Genomic DNA, 27,353 nt, shown 5'->3' on the forward strand with positions numbered 1-27,353 from the left:
AGTGCCAATACAACCTGTCATCCAAGAGGCCACCCTGCTTATGACTGGCTCCACAAAATTCGGCCCCTCATAGACCACCTGTCATCAAAATTTGAAGCTGCTTATACCCCTGAACAGTCATTTTGAGGCATTTGGTTTCTAGACTACTCCTCACGGTTTTGGGCCCCTAAAATGCCAGGGCAGTATAGGAACCCCACAAATGACCCAATTTAAGAAAGAAGACACCCCAAGGTATTCTGCTAGGAGTATGGTGAGTTCATAGAAGATTTAAATTTTTTGTCACAAGTTAGCGGAAATTGATTTTTATTGTTTTTTTCACAAAGTGTCATTTTCCACTAACTTGTGACAAAAAATAAAATCTTCTTTGAACTCACCATACTCCTAACTGAATACCTTGGGGTGTCTTCTTTCTAAAATCGGGTTATTTGTGGGGTTCCTATACTGTCCTGGCATTTTAGGGGCCCTAAACCGTGAGGAGTAATCTTGAAACCAAATTTCTCAAAATGGCCTGTGAAATCATAAAGGTACTCATTGGACTTTGGGCCCCTTAGCGCAGTTAGGGTGCAAAAAAGTGCCACACATGTGGTATCGCCATACTCAGGAGAAGTAGTATAATGTGTTTTGTGGTGTATTTTTACACATACCCATGCTGGGTGGCAGAAATATCTCTGTAAATGGACAATTGTGTGTAAAAAAATCAAAAAAATTTCATTTACAGAGATATTTCTCCCACCCAGCATGGGTATATGTAAAAATACACCACAAAACACATTATACTACTTCTCCTGGGTACGGTGATACTACATGTGTGGCACTTTTTTGCACCATAACTGCGCTAAGGGGCCCAAAGTCCAATGAGTACCTTTAGGATTTCACAGGTCATTTTGAGACATTTGGTTTCAAGACTACTCCTCACAGTTTAGGGCCCATAAAATGCCAGGGCAGTATAGGAACACCACAAATGACCCCATTATAGAAAGAAGATACCCCAAGGTATTCCGTTTGGAGTATGGTGAGTTCATAGAAGATTTTATTTTTTGTCACAAGTTAGCGGAAATTGATTTTTATTGTTTTTTTCACAGTGTCATTTTCCGCTAACTTGTGACAAAAAATAAAATCTTCTATGAACTCACCATACTCCTAACAGAATACCTTGGGGTGTCTTCTTTCTATAATGGGGTCATTTGTGGTGTTCCTATACTGCCCTGGCATTTTAGGGGCCCTAAACTGTGAGGAGTAGTCTTGAAACCAAATGTCTCAAAATGACCTGTGAAATCCTAAAGGTACTCATTGGACTTTGGGCCCCTTAGCACAGTTAGGGTGCAAAAAAGTGCCACCCATGTGGTATCGCTGTACTCGGGAGAAGTAGTATAATGTGTTTTGGGGTGTATTTTTACACATACCTATGCTGGGTGGGAGAAATATCTCTGTAAATGGACAATTGTGTGTAAAAAAAATAAAATAAATCTCATTTACAGAGATATTTCTCCCACCCAGCATGGGTATGTGTAAAAATACACCCCAAAACACATTATACTATTTCCCCTGAGTACGGCGATACCACATGTGTGACACTTTTTTGCAGCCTACGTGCGCTAAGGGGCCCAAAGTCCTATGACTACCTTTAGGCTTTACAGGGGTGCTTACAATTTAGCACCGCCCAAAATGCCAGGACAGTAAACACACCCCACAAATGACCCCATTTTGGAAAGTAGACATCCCAAAGTATTCAGAGAGGGGCATGGTGAGTCCGTGGCAGATTTCATCTTTTTTTGTCACAAGTTAGCAGAAATGGAAACTTTTTTTTATTTTTTTTTTTGTCACAAAGTGTCATTTTCCGCTAACTTGTGACAAAAAATAAAATCTTCTATGAACTCACCATGCCTCTTAGTGAATACTTTGGGACGTTTTCTTTCTAAAATGGGGTTATTTGGGGGGTATTTATACTATCCTGGAATTTTAGCACCTCATGAAACCTGACAGGTGCTCAGAAAAGTCAGAGATGCTTCAAAATGGGAAAATTCACTTTTTGCACCATAGTTTGTAAACGCTATAACTTTTACCCAAACCAATAAATATACACTGAATGGTTTTTCATTTTTTTTATTTTATCAAAGACATGTAGCACAATAAATTTGGACAAAAATGTATACAGAAATTTTACTTTATTTGACAAATTTTATCACAGAAAGTTAAAAAAATCATTTTTTTTGACAAAATTCATGTCTTTTTTGATGAATATAATAAAAACTAAGAATCGCAGCAGCAATCAAATAGCACCAAAAGAAAGCTGTATTAGGGACAAGAAAAGGAGGTAAAATTCATTTAGGTGGTAGGTTGTATGACCGAGCAATAAACCGTTAAAGCTGCAGTGGTCTGAATGGAAAAAAGGCTCTGGTCCTTAAAGGAAACCAGAGTGGAATAATTGAAAGTTATTTATACATACCTTGTGCTTCCCGCAGCTGCAGAAACCCTAATCGCTCCCACGCCGAGGTCCTCAGCTTCCTCCGTTCGCCGGTGCGGGTCCCGTCCTTCCAGGGGGCGTGGCCAGCCTACGCCAGTGAACTGCGCTGTGAGGAATAATTAAAAGTTATTTATACATACCTGGGGCTTCCCGCAGCTGCAGAAACCCTAATCGCTCCCACGCCGAGGTCCTCAGCTTCCTCTGTTTGCCGTTGCGGGTCCCGTCTTTCCAGGGGGAGTGGCCAGCCTACGCCAGTGAAGTGCGCTGTTTGCGTATCTCTCCAGCAGTCGCTGGAGAGGTACGCAAGGAGCGCACTTCAGCTACGATCGACTGGCCAGTCAGGCTGAAGTGACGGGACCCGCTCCGGCGAACGGAGGAAGCTGAGGACCGCAGTGTGGGAGCGATTAGGGTTTCTGCAGCTGCGGGAAGCCCCAGGTATGTATAAATAACTTTTAATGATTCCTCTCTGGTTCTCTTTAAGGGGTTTTATGACTGCAGTCCTTAAGTGGTTAAAGTCTACCTCTAGGTTGTTAAAAGAGAAGCTGCTGGCAGTGTCCATACTCTTTGAGCTCAGGTGCTTTCAGGTGCTTAAATGATCCCGCTACCTTTTACCTTCTTACAGTTTATCCCCTCTCTTTTGCTCTTCCCTGTGGAGGGATTTTGAGGACCATTTCTAAAGGGTGCATTTTTGTTGTAGTCTTTTCTATTTAACATTTGTTTATGTGTCTTGAAAACTGGCCCTACTATAGTTTAATTGTTTCCCTATGAATGGACTCCTGAACTGGAGATGAACCTTGATCACGAAACACATTGAGTTTACACAGTTTATACATTTTGGATTCAACTACTCTGAATATTTTGTTTTATTTATGTTTATATATCTAAGCTCACATGGCGAATGTATTATATATGTTAATATAGAACTTGGTGTAGCTCATCCATGTTGGTAACACTAAGATGTATATTTCTTGTACATTATGTTAAATCATGTACAGTTCCCTTGGCCTATTCTGATACTCTTTGTCTGTGCCCCCATGGGCTTTGTTTCATGAACCACTACATATAACGTTCAATAATTGTTTCCTCCTGAAAAGTCCTATTCGTTTTTCTTCTCAATGTTGATTTTTTTAAAATCTTTTCTGCATTGTAATTTTAGACTTTAGGCAACCTTGTGGGCCCTCCATATTAGTATTCTAAACCCATTAGGAACACCTATACATAAAATAAAGAAAGCTAACATAAGTTGCATCAAACCAAATGTGAAAAAGTCCAAAGTATATTCCATGCACATACACCACAAACCACTTAAAAACAATTACATCACAACAAATATAAATATCAGTAGCCAGTGTATCCTAGCAGTGATTTAATTATTATTCATTGTATTTTTCCAATTTTAGTTTGATGTTAACTTTCTTTATTTTCTATCTGAACAGATCAGATCTAGCATGACTGAAGTAGCGGTCAACTACACTTGGATCCAACATGAACATAAATAGTCATCTCAGGGAACAAAAATCTAGAGTGTGTATACATAACTTATTTATTCTTGTTTGACAAAAATGTGTATGGGGACCTGACCCTAAATACTAGAGTCCTCCTAGTATAGACACTGCCACTAGAGTCATCCTAGTATGAACACTGCCCCTAGAGTCTTCCTAGTATATACACTGCCCCTAGAGTGCTCCTAGTATGGACACTGCCCCTAGAGTCTTCCTAGTATGGACACTGCCCCTAGAATCTTCCTAGTATGGACACTGCCCCTAGAATCTTCCTAGTATGGACACTGCCCCTAGAGTCCTTCTAGTATGGACACTGCCTCTAGAGTCCTCCTAGTATGGACATTGCCCCTAGAGTCCTCCTAGTATGGACATTGCCCCTAGAGTCCTCCTAGTATGGACATTGCCCCTAGAGTCCTTCTAGTATGGACATTGCCCCTAGAGTCCTCCTAGTATGGACGCTGCCCCTAGAGTCCTCCTAGTATGGACACTGCCCCTAGAGTCCTCCTAGTATGGACACTGCCCCTAGAGTCCTCCTAGTATGGACACTGCCCCTAGAGTCCTCCTGGTATGGACACTGCCCCTAGAGTCCTCCAAGTATGGACACTGCCCCTAGAGTCCTCCAAGTATGGACACTGCCCCTAGAGTCCTCCAAGTATGGACACTGCCCCTAGAGTCCTCCTAGTATGGACACTGCCCCTAGAGTCCTCCTAGTATGGACACTGCCCCTAAAGTCCAAGTATGGAACTAACTCTCTATGGCAGGGGTATCAAACTCAATCACGTAAGGGACCAAAATCTAAAACCTAGTCTAAGTCATGGGCCAAATTGTTTATTAAGATTTAACACTTACTGAACAGTCTCCAATTAAGTTGCGTAACTTTAGCGAAAATGGGGGGCCTGCTCCTCCCCCTTCTGCAAAGAAGCGCAGCAGAGCAGTTTAATATTTACCTTCCCCAGTACTGCTTCAGCACAAAAGCATCAGCATTAAATGTGGCTAGCCTTCACTTCCCCCATAGTCTTTTTGGTAAGCTGAAGAGTGTGTGTGTGTGTGTGTATGTGTGTGTGCGTGCGTGCGTGCGTGCATGTTTTGGATACCAAGAGAGGGCCCCATGGTAATTTTGTTGAGGGGTCCTATGGGTTGTTGCAGCACCCTTCCTCAAATTGACAATGTTTTAACCAGAAACACTGCCACCGGTGTGCTCTTCTAGGTGGAAAGGTAATATCATTATTTTACTGCTTAAAATGATGCACATTTAACCACTTAAAGAGACACTGAAGCAAGAATAATTCTCGCTTCAGAGCTCATAGTTAGCAGGGGCACGTGTGCCCCTGCTAAAACGCCGCTATCCCGCGGCTAAACGGGGGTCCCTTCACCCCCCCCCGCAAAATCAACGACCAAATTGGTCGTAGATTTTGCTGCTCCTAGAGGCAGGGCTAACGGCTGCAGCCCTGCCTCCAGTCGCGTCTATCAGCGGCGCATCGCCGCCTCTCCTCGCCCCTCTCAGTGAAGGAAGACTGAGAGGGGCGGGGGAGAGGCGGAGATACGCGCTGACAGACGCGCGTGGGGCAGGGCTGCGGCTCTCGAGGGCCACATAAAATGGTAAGGAGGGCCGCATTCGGCTGCAGGCCATGTGTTTAACACCGACCTGTGCTCTATGGCGTGGATGGCTAAAGGTAGCAACACACAATACAATAAAATGCTACGGTTTTACGGCATTTCGATAAAAACGATCAGTTGTCCCGAGAAATCAAAAGCTTTTTTTTTTATTTGTGCAAAAAATCTGATTGGATTTCCTGCTTTTCTTTGATACATGTACATTAGGAGAGTTGGATCTTTCTGATCAGTTTTTATGAAAATTGAATGGTGTAGAGTAGATTGTCAATTTCTTAATATATACATCCAAGCAATTTTCTTGGATACAAAACGATCCTGAATTGGTCAGATTTTTAATTTTCTTGGATACAAAACGATCCTGAATTGGTCAGATTTTTAATTTCAGGAAAATTGATTGTAATCCTTGAATTGAAAAGAAATGTAAAAAGCTGTACGGTGTATGGCAGTGATGGCTAACCTTGGCACTCCAGCTGTGACAAAACTACAAATACCATCATGCCTCTGCCACCCCCGAATTATGCTTAGGGCTGTTAGAGTATTGCAATGCCTCTTGGGACTTGTAGTTCCACCACAGCTGGAGTGCCAAGGTTAGCCATCACTGGTGTATGGCCACCTTTAGCCTGTCCTTACTTTACATTTGTAAACAAACTCCCCTCCCACCCATTAAGGCTAGGGGGCTTTGAGACTAGGGGGAGGAGGGGCCTACAAATCATACGGTAGTAGCTGGATATAATAGCAATTAAAATCATGAATAACATAGCGTACCTCTAAAAAAAGGACAAATCCTGTATGAGGTAAGTGACATTTATCTCTCTAGATCTCGGAAGTGTCTGAAGTTACAAATAGTTATCACTTATCTCATACAGGTTTTGTCCGTTTTCGAGGTAAGCTATTTTATTTATTATTTGAATTGCTATTATATCCAGTTACCACCTTAAGATTCGGGGCACCTCCTCTCTACAGTTGTACTGCTCAGAAATGCATTTTCTGCATGGCAGAACAGCATATAGAGGTGGCACAGAGTGGTGACCACTGCTTTTATTGTTAACAGGCCATTTGATCTTTAACACTTGTGTGTTTTAATTTTTTTTCTCTTTACAGTTTTTTTGCAATGCAGAAATCCATTAAGGCTGCTTTCAGAGGGGGACGTTACAGGCGCACGTTAGAGCAGCCTGTAACGCAGCCCAACTCACAGTAATGAAAAATCAATGGGCTGTTCACAGTACCCACGTTGCGTTACAGTGTAATGCTACACAATGAATGAAAGTGCAGCATGCTGTGCGTTATAGCGGTTTTAGCCGCGTTAGACTGTTTGCACATGCTCAGTAATGTGTTTTTTTTTATTTACTCGTGCAGGAGAGGGGGAGGGGAGAGTCCGCTATTGTGGCCAGCCACATGGCTAATTAATATTCACTGCACTGCAGTGTAGTGATGCGAAGTTCGGCTCTTTTCAATAAATTGATTCATTGAAAAGAGCCGAACTGATTCATTGAAAAGAGCCGGACTTCCCATCACTACTGCAGTGTTTACTTCCTGGAGCGGCCGATTATTGGCTGGCGGGACCACGTGGAGTGTTCCGATCACGTCGTCTCCACAGTCATTTTAACAGCGCACTGAGAGACGCATAACGCAGCTTTATATAGTGTCCACCTTTGCCACCAGCAAGCGTTGCAGGTGCAGGCGCAGACCTCTAAGTTTTTTTTTTTTTTTTATCAGTCATGTCTGGTACACTTTAAATCGGAAAAGAGCTGCTTGTAGCATGCTGTACAAAAACTAAATAGCTTGCTAGAGCTAATTTCACACCATGGGGTGTATTCACTGTGGTAAGCAGAATGATGTGCGTAGAGTCTTCCTGCACAATAAGTAGAGCAGAACTCAATATATTACACTGTACTCATCATGCGTAAGACTTTATGCACATTATTTTGCTTACCACAGTTTAGTGAATCTTCCCCTACATCTGCTGCGCATCCAGAAAAATAGGATCACAACGCAACAATGATGGAAAGTCACATGCATGTTTTTGATGCGATGTGACCGAGTGTGGCATGCAGCCCATAGATATGCTTGCATTGCACCTAAAACCCCGTATGATGTCCGGTAACACACCGCATATAATATGTAGTCCTGATGGAATATTTTACATCGCACCTCAAACATGCCAGTGTGAAAGCACCAATGCTACGCTGTCATGCAACAGAAATAATGTGAAAGAAGTCTAAAATCGCTACAAAATCACTTAGCAATAGCAATTTTCAATGTGAAACAGCCTCAAAAATAGTGTGAGACAGAGACGTGACACGTTTTTTAATCGATTTTAACATACGATTCCGATTTACGATTTTTAAACGGTACTGCATGCTGCGTTTTTCTTTTTGTTTTAATAGCATGCAGGGAAAATCAGAATCATAGGTCTAGTGCACACCAGAGCGGTTCGGCTGCGTTTTGCGATCCGCTTGCGGCTGCGGATACGCTTGGGTAATGTATTTCAATGGGCTGGTGCACACCAGAGCTGGAGGCGTTTTGCAGAAACGCATACTCCCGGGCTGCTGCAGATTTTGGATTGCGGAGGCGTTTCTGCCTCAATGTTAATTATAGGAAAAACGCAAACCGCTCTGAAAAACGGCACTTCAGAGCGGTTTGCCAGGTGGTTTTTGTTACAGTAGCTGTTCAGTAACAGCTTTACTGTAACAATATATGAAATCTACTACACCAAAAACGCTTCACAAAACCGCAAAATGCTAGCTGAAACGCTACAGAAAAATAAGAAAAAGCGTTTCAATATCTGCTAGCATTTTGCGGATCTGCTAGTGGTTTTTGGTGTGCACCAGGCCATAAATCGGATTCAGGCCTGGTGCACACCAAAAACGCTAGCAGATCCGCAAAATGCTAGCAGATTTTGAAACGCTTTTTCTTATTTTTCTGTAGCGTTTCACCTAGCATTTTGCGGTTTTGTGAAGCGTTTTTGGTGTAGTAGATTTCATATATTGTTACAGTAAAGCTGTTACTGAACAGCTTCTGTAACAAAAACGCCTGCAAAACCGCTCTGAACTGCCGTTTTTCAGAGCGGTTTGCGTTTTTCCTATACTTAACATTGAGGCAGAAACGCGTCCACAATCCAAAAAATGCTTCACCTCGGGAGTATGCGTTTCTGCAAAACGCCTCCCGCTCTGGTGTGAACCACCCCATTGAGATACATTGACCAAGCGTATCCGCAGCCGCAAGCGGCTGCAGAAACGCTGAAAAAGCCGCTCGGTGTGCACCAGCCCTTAGGCCTGGTGCACACCAAAAACCGCAAGCAGATCCGCAAAACGCTAGCAGATTTTGAAACGCTTTTTGTTATTTTTCTGTAGCATTTCAGCTAGCATTTTGCGGTTTTGTGAAGCGTTTTTGGTGTAGTAGATTTCAGATATTGTTACAGTAAAGCTGTTACTGAACAGCTTCTGTAACAAAAACGCCTGCAAAACCGCTGTGAACTGCCGTTTTTCAGAGCGGTTTGCGTTTTTCCTATACTTAACATTGAGGCAGAAACGCATCCGCAATCCAAAATCTGCAGCAGCCCGGGAGTATGCGTTTCTGCAAAACGCCTCCCGCTCTGGTGTGCACCAGCCCATTGAAATACATTACCCTAGCGGATCCGCACCCGCAAGCGGATCGCAAACCGCAGCAGAACCGCTCTGGTGTGTACTAGGCCTTACAGTGTGCAGGGGGCCTGATTTTGTTGTGGAAATAACGCGAACGAGTGTGAGCGGTGTGTGATTGCCACACTTTAGGGTTCATACACAAAACCTGTTACCTAATAAATAATCTTTCCTTTCTTATGTTTTGCGTTGTCTATAAAACATCTTATGTAAACTTTCTAAAGAGAGGAAAAAAACCTTGAAACTAGGTTTCCTGATGAGGAAAGTTTTATGAATAAGCCCCATAGTATTCTCCATGAGGGAGCCTGGTAATCTGGACCAGCACCACAATCCGCCTAATAATACAAAACGATCCTGAATCATTTTTATGTAAAAATGTAGCAACTGTATACTTCCAGAGCAGAAGGGATGCTGAAGAAAGAACCACATCACCCACACGAGACAGAGCTGGGATGTTTAGGGGTGAAAGGACACATATTTTTAAGCCTTTTAAATATCCCAGTAAAAGGTATGCAGCCAAATTACAACAGCGCCACCAATAACCTTGCTTCTTCCACTCTAATAACTGTCATGCTGCACACAGCTCCATGTGTCTGTCTGAGGATACGTCTGTAGCAGGCTACCTTTCTCCCGAGCAGCACAATACTGACACAAGCATCCTCCTCCCCTTTACCTCCCGGCTTTCATATTATAGGCTCCTGCCCACACCTAGGGGCGGGGCGGCCCTTTTCTGCTAGAATAACTTCACCCTGCTGCACAAAGAATTTATCTTCCTCCTTCCCTTCCTTCTATCGATCCGCAGCCAGTCCTGCCTGCCTGCACCGCTAAGCAATCACAGGAGCAAAGTTACTTGGTGAGTCTGCCAGGCTAGATTTTATCCTTTCATTCACAGCAAAATGGGGAGTAATGATGTTCAGCCAACACAGGGAATGTATCCTGTACTCTGTGGTGTGTGACAGGGAAGCTGTGACTCACGTCATTCTCATGTGCTGGTAATATGGCTATATATGGAGTGATTTAAGACAAGTGCTTTTCCTCAAGTATGGATTCATCATCACGGTTATGTTTGCTGATTCTTGTGATTTTGGACCAGTAATTACTTGGTGCATTACATGCAGCCATTTTGGCTCTTGTAAGGTAAGTGTGTACAAATAAATTCAGGGAGGGATAACTGTTACTTTGCAGGGGGCAAGCAGCAGAGTTTTGTATGTATCTGGTGTGTTCCTGTTACTAGTTATAAAGCTTGATCAACTTTGGCTCCTAAAATCAGTAAAGTACCAAACATTACATTCACCTGATCCTTAAAGGGAACCTGTAGTGAGAGTGCTATGGAGGCTGACATATTTCCTTTTAAACAATACAGGTTTCTTGGCTGTCCTGTTGATCCTCTGGCACTAATACATTTAGCCGTAAACCCTGAACAAACATGCAGGTCAGAAGGTTCTAACAAAAATCTGACCGCTCACTTGTTTTAGGTGTGTGATTCAGACACAACTGATGCCAGAATGATCAACAGGACTGCCAGACAACTGGTAATTTCCATATACCTCTCACTTCAGGCTTCCTTTAAGTGGTTATCTCCCAAAACTGATCATAGACCATAGCAGGGACGTTAGACTACAACTATGCCAAGAACATTAGTTTGTGAGCCTCTTAAAGTAACATACATGCATTTAATTTCTGTTGCCCGTAACTATCATCGAGGTGACAGTACTGCCAATGAGTGCTGTACAGACACATGTTACAGCAAATGGAAAGCCACAGCACACAAGCAATAACAGCACATTGAGTTTGTTCGTGGGGCAGTTGTTCACAAACTAGATGATCAGCTGACATAGCCCAAACTGACTGTCTCGGCTGAGTAATGTATACCATGTGTACAAGACTTAAAGGGAACCTTAACCCTGGAAAATAAACAAAGTTTGACTTACCTGGGGTTTCCTGAAGCCCCCTGCAGCCGTCCTGTGCCCACTCCTGGACCAGCGAGGGCACAGGACGGCTGCAGGGGGCCTTGGGAAGCCCAGGTAAGTGAAACTTTGTTTATTTTCCAGGGTTAAGGTTCCCTTTAAAGGACAACTTAAGTGAGAGGAACATGGAGGCTGCCATTTTTATTTCCTTTTAAGCAATACCAATTGCCTGGTGTCCTGCTGAGCCTTGGCCTCTAATACTTAAAGTGATCCTTAAGTCTATGAAAAAAAAATGAGATTTACTCACCTGGGGCCTCCCTCAGCCCCCTGCAGCCGATCGGTGACCTCGCAGCCCCGCTCCAATGCTCCAGGACACTCCAGCGAACACTTCCGGTTTGGCAGTCACCGGCTGACAGGCATGGGAACGTGAGCGATTCTGGCTGGGAACACGAAGAATCACTCTCGTTCCCATGCCTGTCGGCCAGTGACGGCGAACCCGCTGGCGTGTCCTGGAGCATCGGAGCGCGCTGAGGGAAGCCCCAGGTGAGTAAATCACTTTTTTTTTTTCATAGACTTAAGGTTCACTTTAATGCCATAAACCCTGAAAAAGCATGCAGCTGCATGCATGTTTCTGGTGTGATTCAGACACTACTGCTGTCAAATAGAGCAGCAGGGCTACCAGGCAACTGGTATTTCCTATAAGGAAATAAATATGGCAGCTTCCATATACCTCTCACTTTTGTTGTCCTTTAAAGTGTACCTGACCTTAATTTAAAAGTAAAAATTCATACATACTGAGAGCTTCCCCCAGCCCCCATCAGCCTGATCACTCCCTCGCTGCCTTTCTCCGCCTCCCGGGTCCTCTGCAATCTTCCCAGTTACTTGGACAAGTCAACACAGTGTGACCAGGCGCGTCCCGCATCATGCTTCCGCAGCCCGGGGGCGTTCTGCTCTTGCGAATTAGTACTGTGAACAGATCCGATGTTAACCTATGTACCCATTCACATTTGTCCGCTCAAACAAATCTGTTCCACACACTGCTGAATGGACCGCAAGTTTGGCACTGATCTTTCCGGACTGCGGACAGCGGAATGGAAACATGCTGTATCACTGCATGGAAGGCAATGAGAAATGGATCCTGTTAACAGGCATGGGCTCATGAGTAGTTACGAGTCCCTAAGGACTTGAATTTGTGATTTAAATGAGGCTTAATTGCCTCAGGTGTGCGGCTGGATGAGAAGAGGGTAGTTACCTATAAGTCCATCCTCCCTGCACTCCAAACAGCTTGCACGTGTCCTATAGGATACGTTGCAAGCCTCACCACTGCGCACTTCCTCCTTCCGGCTTGAAGGAGGAAGTGCGCGTAGTGAGGCTTGCAACACATCCAAAAGGATGCATGTAAGCTGTTTGGAGCGCAGAGAGGACGACGGACTTATGGGTAACTAACCCCTTCTCATCCAGCCGCATACCTGAGGCAATTAAGCCTCATTTAAATAACAAATATGAGTCCTTAGGGACTCATAACTGCTTGTGAGCCCATGCCTGCCTGTTAAACACACTGGCTAAAAAAAAGGCCCATTCTACCCAGCAAAATCAACTTTGGTGATGGAGGATTGGGGGGATATGTGGAAATGGAATTGAAGAAACTGAATGGCAACATATCTGTTCGAACAGAAATCTGATCCGTTTTCACGGATCTGTTTACCACTAAAGTGCCAGTATGAACCAGCCCTATTAACCTCCCTGGCGGTATTATTCTTTCCCGATTCTAGGGTCTAAAAGCGGTAAAAATGTTTTGCACGCTTTTAGGGCCGGTGCACACCAAAAACCGCTAGCAGATCCGCAAAATGCTAGCAGATTTTGAAACGCTTTTTTTTAATTTTTCTATGGCGCTTTGCTAGCGTTTTGCGGATTGCTGCTGCGGTTTTCAGTATAGTAGATTTCATATATTGTTACAGTAAAGCTGTTACTGAACAGCTTCTGTAACAAAAACGCCGGCAAAACCGCTCTGAACAGGCGTTTTTCAGAGCGGTTTGCGTTTTTCCTATACTTAACATTGAGGCAGAAACGAATCCGAAATCCAAAAAATGCCTCACCCAGGCATTTTTCGTTTCTGCAAAATGCCTCCCGCTCTGGTGTGCACCACCCCATTGAGATACATTGACCAAGCGGATCCGCAGCCGCAAGCGGCTGCAGAAACGCTGAAAAAGCCGCTCGGTGTGCACCAGCCCTTAGAGAGCTTGCAGCAGCCCTTGCACTTACTCACCGCCCTGGGATTAAGCGCTGCAGTTGTTCCTCTGGGTGGTGCTGTAGTGAGATCGCCGGATGTCGTTATGACATACAGCGATCTCACCAGAGGGATCCAGAGCCTCTGAGGACAGGAAGGAGAATGGCTGCCGGCGTCTGGATCCTGGGGGAGGCGAGGTAAAACGCCCACTGCACTCTATACTCTGCTACTCTGCTCAAGCCTCCTGGCGGCTACCCAGAGTCAGGCTCTGAGTTACCACTCCTGACTTTTTTATTTTTCAGCCCGAGTCTGACCTGGGTTTACCATTAGGGAGGTTAATTGCCAAAAACAATTGTTGCACTTACAAGATAAAAAAGCAAATGCGTTTAAAAATGGGTAAAGGGCTGAATCCGGTCAGCATGCAGGCTCTCTCTCTAGCTCTGTGGCCAACAGCGTGGGTGTCTGGATAGAAGTAGTAAATACGAAGGAGGCACTCAATTGGCTTCAAACTTGCGTTTTATCAAATCCCAGTAATTTGATAAACTGGGATTTGATAAAACGCAAGTTTGAAGCCAATTGAGTGCCTCCTTCGTATTTACTACATTGAACCGTGTGTGGAGTGGTGACCCACAGAGGGATTGTGCACCGGCAACATAGACCTGACTAGGCCTATTCCACAGGGACTCGCTGCAGTTTGCTTGTGGCTGGATAGAAGGACTACAGGCTTGCTATGAGGTGGGCGGGTCCTAGCTTCTACCTGCCTCTGGCGACATTACACGTTTCGGCATCGCCACACTTTCGTCAGTTTATGCCATGGAATTTAATGCAGCCAAATGGCAGCGACTTTATCCACACAGCCACAGATCAGCAAAAAAAAAAGCAACATGTCATCTCTAGGAGGGGCTGTGCCTCGCTTGGATGTAAGTCTATGGGATGGACACCTTCTCACTGTCTATTGTCAATGCTGAGTGCTTAATAAGCTTTTTTTTTTTTTCTTTCTTTTTTTTTTCCTAAATCGGCATGTACAACAGCTTGGTGAGTGTATTGTATCAACACGCAGGAGACTGCAGGATGTTACCCTTCTTTTCTTCCATCTTTTCACTCCTCCGGAGTGGTATATGAGTTTCCTTCCCCAGCTGTTGTCAACCCATCCGTATGGGTGTGCCAGGCGCTAGTCTATGGAGGTGAAGACAAGCTTGGCTCTTTTCACAAAGGCATTATGTACACAACCAGCAAAGCCAGGGCTCTTCTGAGCAGCTCCTTCAGAAGCTTTTGAAAAAAGCACACCTGAAGAACAAAGCTGGGACCACATCCATGGCCTCAATTTAAAAAGAAATTCTACTTTCAATAAGAAACCTCAGTGTTCTCAGTTTGAATATATATTGCTTTGTTACTTTGTTTTTATGTGCATATAAAACCTATGCGTTTCCAGGGCTGTGGAGTCGGAGTAATTTTGGGTACCTGGAGTTGGATTCGGTGGTTTCATAAACTGAAGAGTCGGATGATATTTGTACCAAATCTACAGCCCAGGTAAGTATTACACTAATGCCTGGTACACACTTTCAATTATGATTGGTCAATCACTGACCAATTTTACCACCTCCATTTAGTATAAGGGTTTACCTATACAATCTGCTCATAGTATTCAATATCTGTTAACCCTCGTACTACATGGAGGTGGTAAAATTGGTCAGTGATTGGCCAATCATAATTCAAAGTGTGTACCAGGCTTTAGGAGTCTGACCCATTTTGGGTACCTAGAGTATCGGAAGTCGGTTTCATAAACTGCAGAGTTTGAGTTGGATGATTTTTGTACCGACTCCACAGCCCTGAGCATTTCAGAGCTTCCAACAAAATCTGGCAAATAGGCTTGTCACAGTTCATTGCCAGTCAATGGCTAGTCCATTTGTAGAATATGAATTACAAAGTCCTTTGCCCTGTACAGCTAATTACTCCTGCAGGAAGGTGCGACTTTCTGGATAGTCTACTAGCAGCTGTACTCCAGAGTAAAGACCGTACTTTTGCTAAGTCTTCAGAAAAGATACTTGCTTATAAAGAGGGAAGCCTCTGGATTCTCTAGAGGCTTCCTGTGCCCAGTATCCTCCTCGCCTCCAAGAGCTTGTCTGATATGGTATTGTGGCAATGCTCTCCACCCACCCCCCTTGAATGAGCACAGCATTTCTGTGTCTGCGCAAGTACAGCATTGCCAGCACAGTGAGCTGGAGGCCGTACCTGGACAGGGGCAGCATGACCGTACTCATGCAATAAGAGGAGCACGGTTGCAAACTTCCATAGGGTCCAAGGCATCGGCAGTGGTCTTGAGGATGACACGATAAGCCTCTGGAGGATTCTGAGGCTTCCCTTTATCGGTGTGTATCTATCTGTTTTGTAAGCGTCTGCCTCGAGTTCTCTTTAGGGTCCTTTTCTACTAGTGAGCTGCTATAGTGGAGAGATTCAGAACAGTCTCACTGCGACCAAACAAAACACTTGACTTCATGTGGAATTCTGGGACTCGCAGGGTAACGCACTGTAGCTTGTGAGTTACTACTGTGGCGCCGGAGCACTTCTGTCATACCGCAAACAGTGTAGCAAGTCTCATAGCCTTCAATGGCCACTGCAGTGAACTGCGGGGGGGAGTACTGTGACGTGGTGCAGTAACTGTAAAAACATGAAAAAAGGGCGCAGGAATCCTTATGGAAAAAAGGGTGCCACCATGGGCAGCATGCCTCAGCGCCCGTGGCAAATAAGGTAAACTTGGGTGCCTGGAGGCTCGACGCAAATCTGCAGTTTGCAGCAATGCAGGGAAACTTCGGCACATGGAGGAGCCCCGATAAAATCACGGAAGCCCAGGCATGCTGATATGCAAATTGCAGCATCACATAGGGGGCACAGATTGTTCACCCACATTTACCTGCTTTGCCGCAAATCGCAGCTTGGCAGCGCCTACGGGCACTTATGTTCCCCCAGCTGCTTCTGGGTACACATATAGTGGTTTGGGCATAGGCTGCAGAGGCTACTAGAATCTACTGCTGACATTCCCAAGATGGCTGTCGTCCTTCTTCTGCTAACATACGTGCAGGGGGTAGGGCAATGGCATGGTGGTTGTGCAGGCATAAAAGGGGTTAAGGACAGGATTGGCTGTCCAATCACTAGTCTCCCTCAGTGTAAACAAAACCCTAAACTGCTCTAAATATTCAGCACCTCCTACTTCCTCCAATGTGTCCCACGTGGCTGTCGCGTATAGCACTGGCCCTTGTGTGACATCAACCATGTGTTATACCCACGTGGGATGCAATGGAGGAACCAGGAGGCGCACTCGCGGTGCCCAGACAGGTGAGAGATTTTAATGCACAGGCACCTGGAGGGCACATTATTATTTGGGGGGGGGGAAGCGGTAGAGGTGGCGTCATGTGGCCGGTTCCTGAGATCGGGAATTGGCCTGCTGTGTTTGGGCAGCCAACAAATGTCTCTCTGATCAGAGAGATCTCTCTTGGTCGATCTGTCCATACATCGCTAGATGTATGGGTACCTTAAAGTGCTAGGCAATTGAATGGCCTGTTTCTGTGCAGACGCCCATTGTTTGTTTTTTCTATAAACAGACACATTGTGAGAATCTGATCTCCTACTTGAAATTATCTATTAACAGGAAGGAGTGGGTGAAGGGAAACTACTTTCTGCTCTTTTCAAAACTTCTGTAAATGCTATTTCCTGTTCTTTTTCTTTTCAAGCTTATGTCAAAACAAAGTGCAAGGGCTGTTTATCAGAAGCACTTCATGGCTATGTATGTACTGTTTTGGGGAAATTGTTGCTGTTTCAATTCTGTCTGTAAAAGTTCCTCATGAATTCCTGTAAGAGAGCAGAGAAAATAGCTTTCATTGTATAGTGATTCGTGAGGTGTGGGTACAAGTCACTGCATGCAGTCTTTGGAATGTTATTCTGAACATGTTGATTGGTTCAACAGTCAGTTCAACTTCAACAGTCAGTTGCTTAGCAAAGTTTGGAGTGTATTGCAAAGGGAGAAACAGAGGTGTGTGCATCTAACCAGTTTCACCTGACTTATATACTGGCTGCCTCAAGTCTATTGACTCATTCAAATTTGAAATTTAACTGACTCTCGTCTAATTAAAATCGCAAAGCGTTGCAAACTGCAATCGCCTACCAGTGGTGCAGGATCTAAGCTTAACTCCCTGACATTCCTGCAGGAGTTGGCCCAGGCAAATACTTGCATCTCAACAGGGGCGCCGCGTGTAGGCCTCTTTGTACCCCCAGGAAATGAAGGGCAGCGCAAACCAGGGCTGTGGAGTCGGGCAATTTTGGGTGCCTGGAGTCGGGGAAAAAATGCTCCGACTCCTAATGAATTTGTAACTAATGAAAATAGAAAATATGATAAAATGTTCTATTTCTCAGATAAGTCATTAAAAATAATGTATATATACAGTAATAGCTGTGCTTAGTCCACAAAAATGAAATAAACCAGTCAAAATTAGTTACTTGTGCTGCTTCAATAAAGCAGTCCCCGTATTTTTAAGGTCAGATATACATATCTGATTGTGACTGTATATATGATGTGTACACAGGAATCTCTTATATATATATACTAAATAACATCTATGCTGTAAGAATAAAGCCTGATGTGTAGCTGTGTCACTAATAGAGATGGTCAACGAGATGGAAATAATTCTGCATTGATGCTGATTTATGCAAATGTATGCACTCCCTTTGCTGATGAAATCAAATAATTTGATATGTTGTTAAAATTTGGTTTGGTGACTACAAATTAAAGGGTAACTGAAACGGATGAAAAGTAAAGTTTTATACATACCTGGGGCTTCCTCCAGCCCCCTTCAGGCTAATCAGTCCCTCGCTGTCCTCCACCACCCGGATTTTCTGCTATGAGTCCTGGTAATTCAGCCAGTCGGCGCTGTCCGGCCGCATGCCGCTCCCACAGCCAGGAACATTCTGCACCTGCGCAATAGTGCTGCACAGGTGTAGTATGCTCCTGGCGGCGGAGTGTGTGCATGCGCACTACGCCTGACTGGCTCAAGTACCTGGACTCATAGCAGAAGATCCAGGTGGTGGAGGAGGACATCGAGGGACTGATTATCCTGAAGGCGGCTGGAGGAAGCCCCAGGTATGTATAAAACTTTAATTTCATCTGTCTCAGGTTTACTTTGTTACACAGTAGTACTATACTCTACATATGCACTCCCCACAGAGCTGCAGGGAATCCACTGAGAATGCTGTGCACATTGAACACAGAGGTGTTGTCTGTTTACAATCTCCATATTCCCCTGCAGAGTACCTGCACATCATTCTTACATGCACCCACACTTACATTGCCTAGGGCCTGATCATGGGCGTCCGCAGAAAATTTTCCAGGGGGGGGCAAAAAGTGGGGAGTTAAAAATTTGGGCTGGTGTTGTGTGGCGCGCTACGCGCGCCAAAAAATGGAGCTACGTCATGCGGCGCGCGTAGCGCGCCGCGCCGAAAAATGGGTGTGGTCATGAACCAGAATGTGGGTGTGGTCGTGGGTGGAGACAAGTTTACATGAACTAAGCAATGGTGGGACATTAGATTAGGACAATGGTGGCGAACCTTTTGGAGGTCGAGTGTCCAAACTGCAAAGTCACTTTACTATCACAAAGTGCCAACAGCAATTTAAACTAAATACAAACGTTTTAACTCATACATGAACATTATGGAAAATTAAGTTGAAAATAAACTGTGAAGATAAACAATTTCATCCATCGTACTCCTGAAAAAAATTATTCATTTTTTTTAGAACCTCCCAGTTTCATTTTCTGTTTTAAAAAGCAGAAAAAGTAGGTTTAATGCTATTGTCTCATATGATGATGATTCAGCTTTTTCCATAGTCTCGCAGTTAGCAATCATGTGACCCCCAACAAGACAAATTCAGCAATCATGAGGCCCCCCCCATCAAGACAAATTCAGCAATCATGAGGCCCCCAACATGACCAACTCAGCAATCATGAGGCCCCCAACAAGACAAATTCAGCAATCATGAGGCCCCCAACAAGACAAATTCAGCAATCATGAGGCCCCCAACAAGACAAATTCAGCAATCTTGAGGCCCCCAACAAATCATGAGGCCCCCAACAAGACAAAGTCAGTAACCATGAGGCCCGCAACAAGACAAATTCAGCAGTCATGAGGCACATAAATAGACAGCTTTTCACATAAATAGGCAGAATGCCCCCTTAATATGTAGACACCTCTCACCTGGCAGCAGTTCCCCAAAATACACTCAATCTGACAGCAGTGGTTCCCCAAAAATAGGTAGCCCCAGGTCTATAGGTGTCCCCAGAATAGGTGGCCAGCGGTATAGATGTCCCCAGAACTGGTAGCCAGGGGTAGAGATGTCCCCAGAACAGGTAGCCAGGGGTATATGTGCCCAGTATATGTAGGCACGGGTATATGTCCCAGTATATGTAGGCAGGGGGTATATGTCCCAGTATATGTAGGCAGGGGTATATGTCCCAGACAGTATATGTAGGCAGGGGTATATGTAGGCAGGGGTATATGTCCCAGACAGTATATGTAGGCAGGGGTATATGTCCCAGACAGTATATGTAGGCAGGGGTATATGTCCCAGACAGTATATGTAGGCAGGGGTATATGTCCCAGACAGTATATGTAGGCAGGGGTATATGTCCCAGACAGTATATGTAGGCAGGGGTATATGTCCCAGTATATGTAGGCAGGGGTATATGTCCCAGACAGTATATGTAGGCAGGGGTATATGTCCCAGACAGTATATGTAGGCAGGGGTATATGTAGGCAGGGGTATATGTCCCAGTATATGTAGGCAGGGGTATATGTCCCAGACAGTATATGTAGGCAGGGGTATATGTCCCAGACAGTATATGTAGGCAGGGGTATATGTCCCAGACAGTATATGTAGGCAGGGGTATATGTCCCAGTATATGTAGGCAGGGGTATATGTCCCGGTATATGTAGCCAGGGGGATATGTCCCCAGAAAAAGTGGCCATGTGTGCAGGAGGAGGGGAGCAGCGGAGAGAAGAGGGAGAGCTATGGGCACTCACCTTAGGGGGCTCTCCCTCCCTCTCTCGCTCTCCCCTCCGGAGTCCGGAATGAAGTGTGCAGCGGCTGGCAGCGGTGGGCGGAACTTACCTCCTCTCGTCGCACGCGCCGGATGGATTAGCCGCTACTCTGGCCTGATCCAGACCAGAGTGCGGCACCAGAACTTCCGGCGCAGGAGCGAGAGGAGGTAAGTTCCGCCCACCGCTGCCAGCCGCTGCACACTTCATTCCGGAGGGGACAGCGAGGGAGAGAGAGACCCCTAAGGTGAGGGAAGGGGGGGGAGACGTCCGCCCTTCCCCACTGTGCCCATAGCGCTCTCTCTCTTCTCTGCGTGTTCCCCTCCTGCTGGCTGCACGGGCACGCGGCCAGGGGGGGGCAGCGGGCGGCCAGGCTCGGGCAGATGCCCGGTTTTGCCATATGTGCGGACGCCCATGGGCCTGATAGATGTTCTTTGTTCCGGTTTGTACCTTTTTACAAGTACTCTTACCAAGGACTAGTTTTAGTCTAAAGGGAATAAATATAGTAGTCTACATATCCTTCTCACTTCAGTTGTGTTGTAAAATTCCTAAGCGTTGGCAGTTAAGAGACGAATTTCATGTTACATACTTTTAATCAACAAAATTGTAATATGCAAATTAGAGGAGTCGGAGTTGGTGGAATCCTAAACTGAGGAGTCGAAGTCGGTGGATTTTTGGACCGACTCCACAGCCCTGGCGCAAACGCCCCCACAAAGCATCCACTGCCCGGGAGCGCCGCAACTGCCCCCCACAGGGGGGGAGAACGCATGAACGGTATACTCCCCAGACGCGGCCTACGCCCGGAGAGAACCATCCACGCTGCCCCCCAAAGGATAGATGCCCTAACCTTGCGAATATTGCTTACCTGTGGTGCATATGCGCATCCTGGGAGCAAACACACCAAAAAGGGGCGAGGGGGGGAGGGAGCACAGACCCCCCCCCCCCCCCCCCCCGGTGCAACACTACTGCCGGGGGACCCATCCGCGCCCCCCCCCCACACACACACACAACACCCTCAAGAAAAAAGAACATACTGCATTGCAAAGGGAGAAACAGAGGTGTGTGCATCTAACCAGTTTCACCTGACTTATATACTGGCTGCCTCAAGTCTATTGACTCATTCAAACACATCCCTTTTTTTTCTTCTGTGCAGCACAAAGTTTGGAGTGTTTTGCATTCTTTTTCATTTCAGGCGTTTTATTGAAGTCTTACTACGGCCAACAAAGATGACATAAGAGTACAACATTTGACCACAATACATTCTGTTATCATGTGCATAGTAATATGACATATCTTTCCAATTCAAAGACTGTGCTATGTAAAATGTGTACGTTCTAGGTGCATTGCCATTCTATATCATCACCTGAGTTCAGTTGGTCATCCTGACTTCGAAGTGACCCCTAAGAAAAAATATAGGCAAATTAGGGTAAAGAAAAGCAAAACAAGAGGAATAAGTAGAGCCATGGGCCCATATGCAATTCACTTTTTCTCCTGTTTTCTCCCAGGAGATAATTTTTCATCTTCTATTGAAAGTAACTTTTCAGCACTCTGCAATTGGAAAGGTACTGAAAAGTAGGTGAAAAAGTACTGTCAAAATTGAGTATTTTCTTGCTTGCTGGTGATTTAAAGCGGAACTGTAGATACTTTTTAAACACACTGTTTCACTTTCCTTGCAGCTGTCCTGTCCCGCGCCGGTCCTCCACGAGTCTCCATTCTCCCACCGCCGCTCCGTTCCGTACCTAGACTTGTAAGTTGAGGCCAGCGCAGCCCTGCCTAGCGTATATTTTCTTCACGTTCCCCTCTGCAATAGTGGGAAACGTGAAGAAAGGATATGCGTGGCCTGGCGCCGAAACCGAAAGTAGTTGGCAGCAGGAGAACGGAGGCTCGTGGAGGACCGGCACAGGACGGCTGCTGGGGGCTTACAGAAGCCCCAGGTAAGTGAAACAGCGAGTTGAAAAATTATTTACAGTTCCGCTTTAAAACGCATTATATTGACAAGTTTAAAAGTTTCACCTAGGAGAAAAAGTGAATTGCATATGGGTCCTGGTGTTGGTGCAGAAATCTGGCCTTACTTAGGCCTACAGCTCCGTGAAACGGAAAATTGTATACTTACCTACCGGTAATTTTCCTTTCCTGATGCAACCATGGCAGCACATTGGGTAGTGCCCCGCCCACCTACCCCATAGGACCAGTTAATATTTAAATAGAGCTTAGAGGAGGTGCTCGCTGTCTTTTGTAACTATTAAACTCACCGAATAGTCGAGTGGGATCCATGTGCTGCCATGGATGCATCAGGAAAGGAAAATTACCGGTAGGTAAGTATACAATTTTCCGTTTTCCTTATGCCTCCATGGCAGCACATTGGGATCAAACTAGTAGCGAATAAGGGAGGGAGACAAAGTTATGCTGCAAAAAATAACATAAAATGTATTCGTGATTCAATACAAAAGCGGAGATCACAGCTCTCCTAAATTCCAAAGGAGTATTGTAACGTTCGTGGTGGCAGCCGCGGCGAACAGCACCGCTGCAGCTCTCAGGCGTCTAGCACGCCGAGGACGGGACTCTCGGTTGCACATACGGCCGCTATGACGCGTGCATGCGCGCACCGTCATGAACTCTATGCGACCAGGAGACGGGTCAGCAGACCTGCGGGTCGGCTGACGTCTCGCCGTACGCTTGCCTTGCTGATTGGCTGGCAGCAGGGGGGCGTGCCTCGGGATCTCCTCGGGCTCTTAAGCCTGGAGGAGTCATTCCTTCGCTGTCGTCGTGAATACTTGCGTGTTAGTGCTCAGACCTTAGGCTAGATCGCTGGTGTCGATGCTAAGGATTTCACACCTAGTCTAGGATATTGCTACTTGCTATTGTTAGTTGTTAGACTAGTTCCCGGGTGTTGATGCCAAGGACTTGATCTCCTGTGTATGACTCTTAGCTATTACTCTGATTCTGATCCTGCTTTCTGGTCCTGTACTTTTGCCTATCTGCCTTCCTGTTGCTGAACCTCTGCCTGATTACCGATTACTCTCCTGTCTCACGATTCTGTACTGATACATACCTTCCTGTTGCTGAACCTCTGCCTGATTACCGATTACTCTCTTGTCTCACGATCCTGTACCGATATTTACCTCTCGGTTGCCGAACCTTGCCTGCCTGACCATTCTACTCACCAGTGGGCCCTCGCCACTGGTGAGGTGCTTGCTATGCCATCTCCGCTGGTAAAGCAGTTCTGCTAGGCTGCAGTACAGTCTTGAGTCACTCGCCCCTTGGGTGTTCTCTTGCCTGCAGTACATTCTGAATCACCTGCTCCTCGGGAGATTCAGCCTCTTCAGTATTGTTTCTCCAGCTTGCTGGAGCTTGTACTCTAGTGCACCCTCAGTATACTGATAGTACCTCACCAGCCCCTCTGGTGAGGTCTCATTCACTATTATAGTTACGGTTGCACCAAATCACTACACTCTCAGCTCTTTGTCTGCTATACTAGTATTATTGGTGATTCTGCAGATCACCCATAGTCAGGTATAGCGTCTGTATTGTTGGTGATTCTGCAGATCACCATATAATCAGACATCTGAGCTACGACACAAGACCGTTACAAGTATCAACAGAAACCTCTACTTTTATAATGAGAAATGAAAGTGTTTATAGTTGACCAATTTGCAGCTTGGCAAATCTTGGAAGCTGATACGTTAGAGTAGGCTGCTCACGAAGATGATACACTTCTGGTTGAGTGCGCCCTAATTGTGTTCGGAGGTTGTAAATTGACAGTCCGGTATGCTCCCTGAATGGTTTTTACTAGCCAAGAGGCGATTGTTCTTGAAGAAGCAGTCTGGCCTTTTCTGTAACCCGAAGGTACGATGAATGGGCGATCGGATTTTCTGAAGGATTCTGTTACTTTCAAGTAAGCTTTTAGAGTCCTGGCAACATCCAATGTGTGAAGTTCCGAACTGTTGTCATTTTGAAAGGTCGGAAGAGACCATTCTTGATTGATGTGGTATGACTTCACCGCCTTTGGTAGGAAAGAATCCACAGGTTTCAATTGGACTCTGTCATGGAAGAAAGTCAAGTGTGGCTTTCTGCAACTTAGGGCATTAAGTTCTGAAACTCTTCGGGCAGATGTTATTGCCACTAGAAAAGCGGCTTTCAGAGTTAAGTTCCAAAGTGAACAGGCGTGTAGAAGTTCAAACGGAGATTTTGATAGAAAATCAAGAACCAAAGGAAGGTCCCACTGCGAGTATGATGCCTTTCTAGGAGGTCTCATTTTAATTACGGCCAGCATGAATTGCTTGATCAGCGGGTGAAGTGCCCATCTCTAGTCCGATAATGCAGATATGGCTGAGATCTGAACTTTGATCGCGTTGTAGCTTAAACCTCTCTTTACACCCGTTTGGAGAAAAGAGAGAACATGCTGAGGAAGCGGCTGAAGAGTATTAAATGATGAGGAGGAGTCAAAGACCGAGAACTTTTCCCAGATTCTATATGTTCTGTTAGTAGATGGCTTCCGGGCCTGTAAAAGTGTGTCTATTACCTCCATTAGAGCAACCTAGGCATTCGAGTTTCCCCCGCTCAACCTCCATGCCGCTAAATTTAATAGATCCGGTTGCGGGTGCAGAATTGGACCTTGTGACAGGATATTCTTCTTCCCTGATAGTAATATCAGGAGATGGGGGTACCATGGCCGACGTGGCCAATTCGGTATTACTGCCAGGACTGTGACAGACTCCTTCTGTAACCTCTTCAACAATCTGTAAATCATCGTAACATACGGGAATACATAACCCTTCGAAAAATTCCAAGGAGCTGTTAGTACATCCACAGCCTCCGCTTGCTTGAAAGGGTATCCCGAAAGGAATCTCCTGCATTTCGTGTTATATGTGGTTGCCATCATATCGATCTCTGGAACCCCCCCATCTCCTGCAAATTAGTTGGTATGTATTCCTGTTCAGAGATCACTCCGTGTTGTCTAATGTCCTGCGGTTCAAAAAATCCACTTCTGTGTTCAGAGAACCCGGTATGTAAACTGCTGTGAGAGACAGAAGATTGTTCTCCGCTAGTGCGAAGAGTTGATTGGCTATTCGCAACAGAGACAAGCTTCTTGTCTCTCCCCCCCCCCCCCCCACCCCCCCTGCCTCTGAAAGTGCGACACCGCAGTCATGTTGTCGATTCGAAGAAGACAATCTTTGTTGGAACTAGAAAGGCTTGTAGAGCATTTAGCACTGCTCTGAGTTCCCGTGAGTTCGATGACTGTGTCACAACTTCCTGATTCCAATATCCTTGGGTTACCAGATGTTGGCATGTAGCTCCCCAACCACTGCTGCTGGCATCGGTCGTGACTACTACTAGTGGATCTGGCGTTGTAATGATCCGCTCAGATGTCTGCACAGACAGACAGCTATTTAACCATTCCTTAAGTCTGAGGGCTGCAGGTCTCTGGAAAAGAGACCTGTCTTTGCTTTGCAAGTTTCAGACCTGCTCTGCTGCTGAGGAATTTGCATATATTTGTTATGCAGATTGCCTAGCTGCCTCCTTTGAAGGCTGGCAGTATAAATACCCTGTTCTCCCAGAATCCTTGGCTGGTCATCTTCATGGTTTGTTACTGATGAACTCTCCTAGAGTATCAGCCCTGGTTGTTTGTTAAAGCTTATCTTAAAGTAATTCCTTGGGACTGCACTAGGCAGCTCTTCTAGTGCAGTCAGGTTGCATTATCTGTTTTGCCTGTGTTGTCTCTCTGCTGCGATTGTCCTGCCGCCAGCGGCGGTTGACAGGAAATCGTTCTGTCTGTCTGGGAGTGTAGGCCAGAGCTGCGGTTGCTACTGCCTGCTCCATCTGTCTGGATCGCACTCGCCCCAGTGGTAGTGCCTCCTTCTGTATTCTGCCTCAGGGGTGCTGGCCGGAGCAGTGGTTGCTACTGGTAGCCCCATCTGTTTGTCTGTTTGGATTGCACTCGCTCTAGCGGTAGCAGCGGTGGATCCTCCTTGCCTGAGTTCCTGGAGTGTAGACCATAGCCACGGTGGCTACTGGCTGCACTCGTCTGTCTTGTCCTGTGTTTACGGCTGCTGTTGCTTGGTGTGAGGCAACCGATTAGCAAGCGTCTATGCAACCTGTTTGTCTGTGTTGATCGCTTGCTTTCGCAAGCGTTCATTCTGTCTGTTTTAGTCTATTTGTGTTCATTTATATTACTTGTGGTTAGTTAGGGTGGCACGCTTATCACTGGGTGCTTAACGCGTGGTGATCGTGCTGAAACGCGTTCGCTGTTGAGAATGAGTGCCGTGTTCGTGTTTAGCTAGCGTTTGTTTTCCTTGATGTTCTGATCATTCTTGTTGTGCCTTTGCTACTCTCGTGCTCTGTCTTGCTCAGTCTTGTGTCACTTCTGGCAATCGCCTCTCTCGCGTTTGCGTTCATACTTTGTTTCTGCTGATGTGTGTTCACAGTCGCTGGGTGGTGACTAGTTTGGTGGACACACATTTATTCTATCTCTGTGCTCTCTCTCTCTCTCTCTTTTAGGGCTATCCAGCCCTACATTGCTTCAACTCGTGCAATTCCCATCTGGCATCTGTGGCAGTACAGAGGCTGAGTCCGTCTGTACTCCACAGCTCCATCTGCCGGTGGGAATCTACCTCTACAGGTGCATAGCATCATAGCTGGGTTATACTTAAATACACGTTTGTGGAGGATTTCCGTAGTGTCGGCGCCTTTCTGTTCTGAAGGAACCATAGATATTGCCCGTAATATATATATATATATATATATATATATATATATATATATATATATATATATATATATATATATATATATATATATATATATATATATATATATATATATATATATATATATATATATATATATATATATATATATATATATATATATATATATATATATATATATATATACTCTATATCTAATCTCCGATTATTG

The 27,353-nt window shown here is 45.3% G+C and overlaps 1 protein-coding gene across 2 annotated transcripts in view; it reads left to right on the plus strand.

Annotated features, from left to right (window-relative positions):
• ABRACL (ABRA C-terminal like) overlaps positions 1-27,353 on the plus strand; it is a 132,223-nt gene that overhangs the window by 94,903 nt on the left and 9,967 nt on the right. Inside the window, exon 1 of one of the 2 annotated variants that reach the window (XM_068231683.1) lies at positions 9,935-10,074. The exons of the other annotated variant lie outside the window; for it this stretch is intronic. The gene's annotated coding sequence lies outside the window, so the exon portion shown is untranslated. Of the gene's footprint in view, positions 1-9,934; positions 10,075-27,353 lie in introns of those variants that run through there. 2 annotated transcript variants of the gene reach the window in all.

The sequence above is a fragment of the Hyperolius riggenbachi genome, chromosome 4 (assembly GCF_040937935.1).
Source record: "Hyperolius riggenbachi isolate aHypRig1 chromosome 4, aHypRig1.pri, whole genome shotgun sequence".
Lineage (NCBI taxonomy): Eukaryota > Metazoa > Chordata > Amphibia > Anura > Hyperoliidae > Hyperolius > Hyperolius riggenbachi.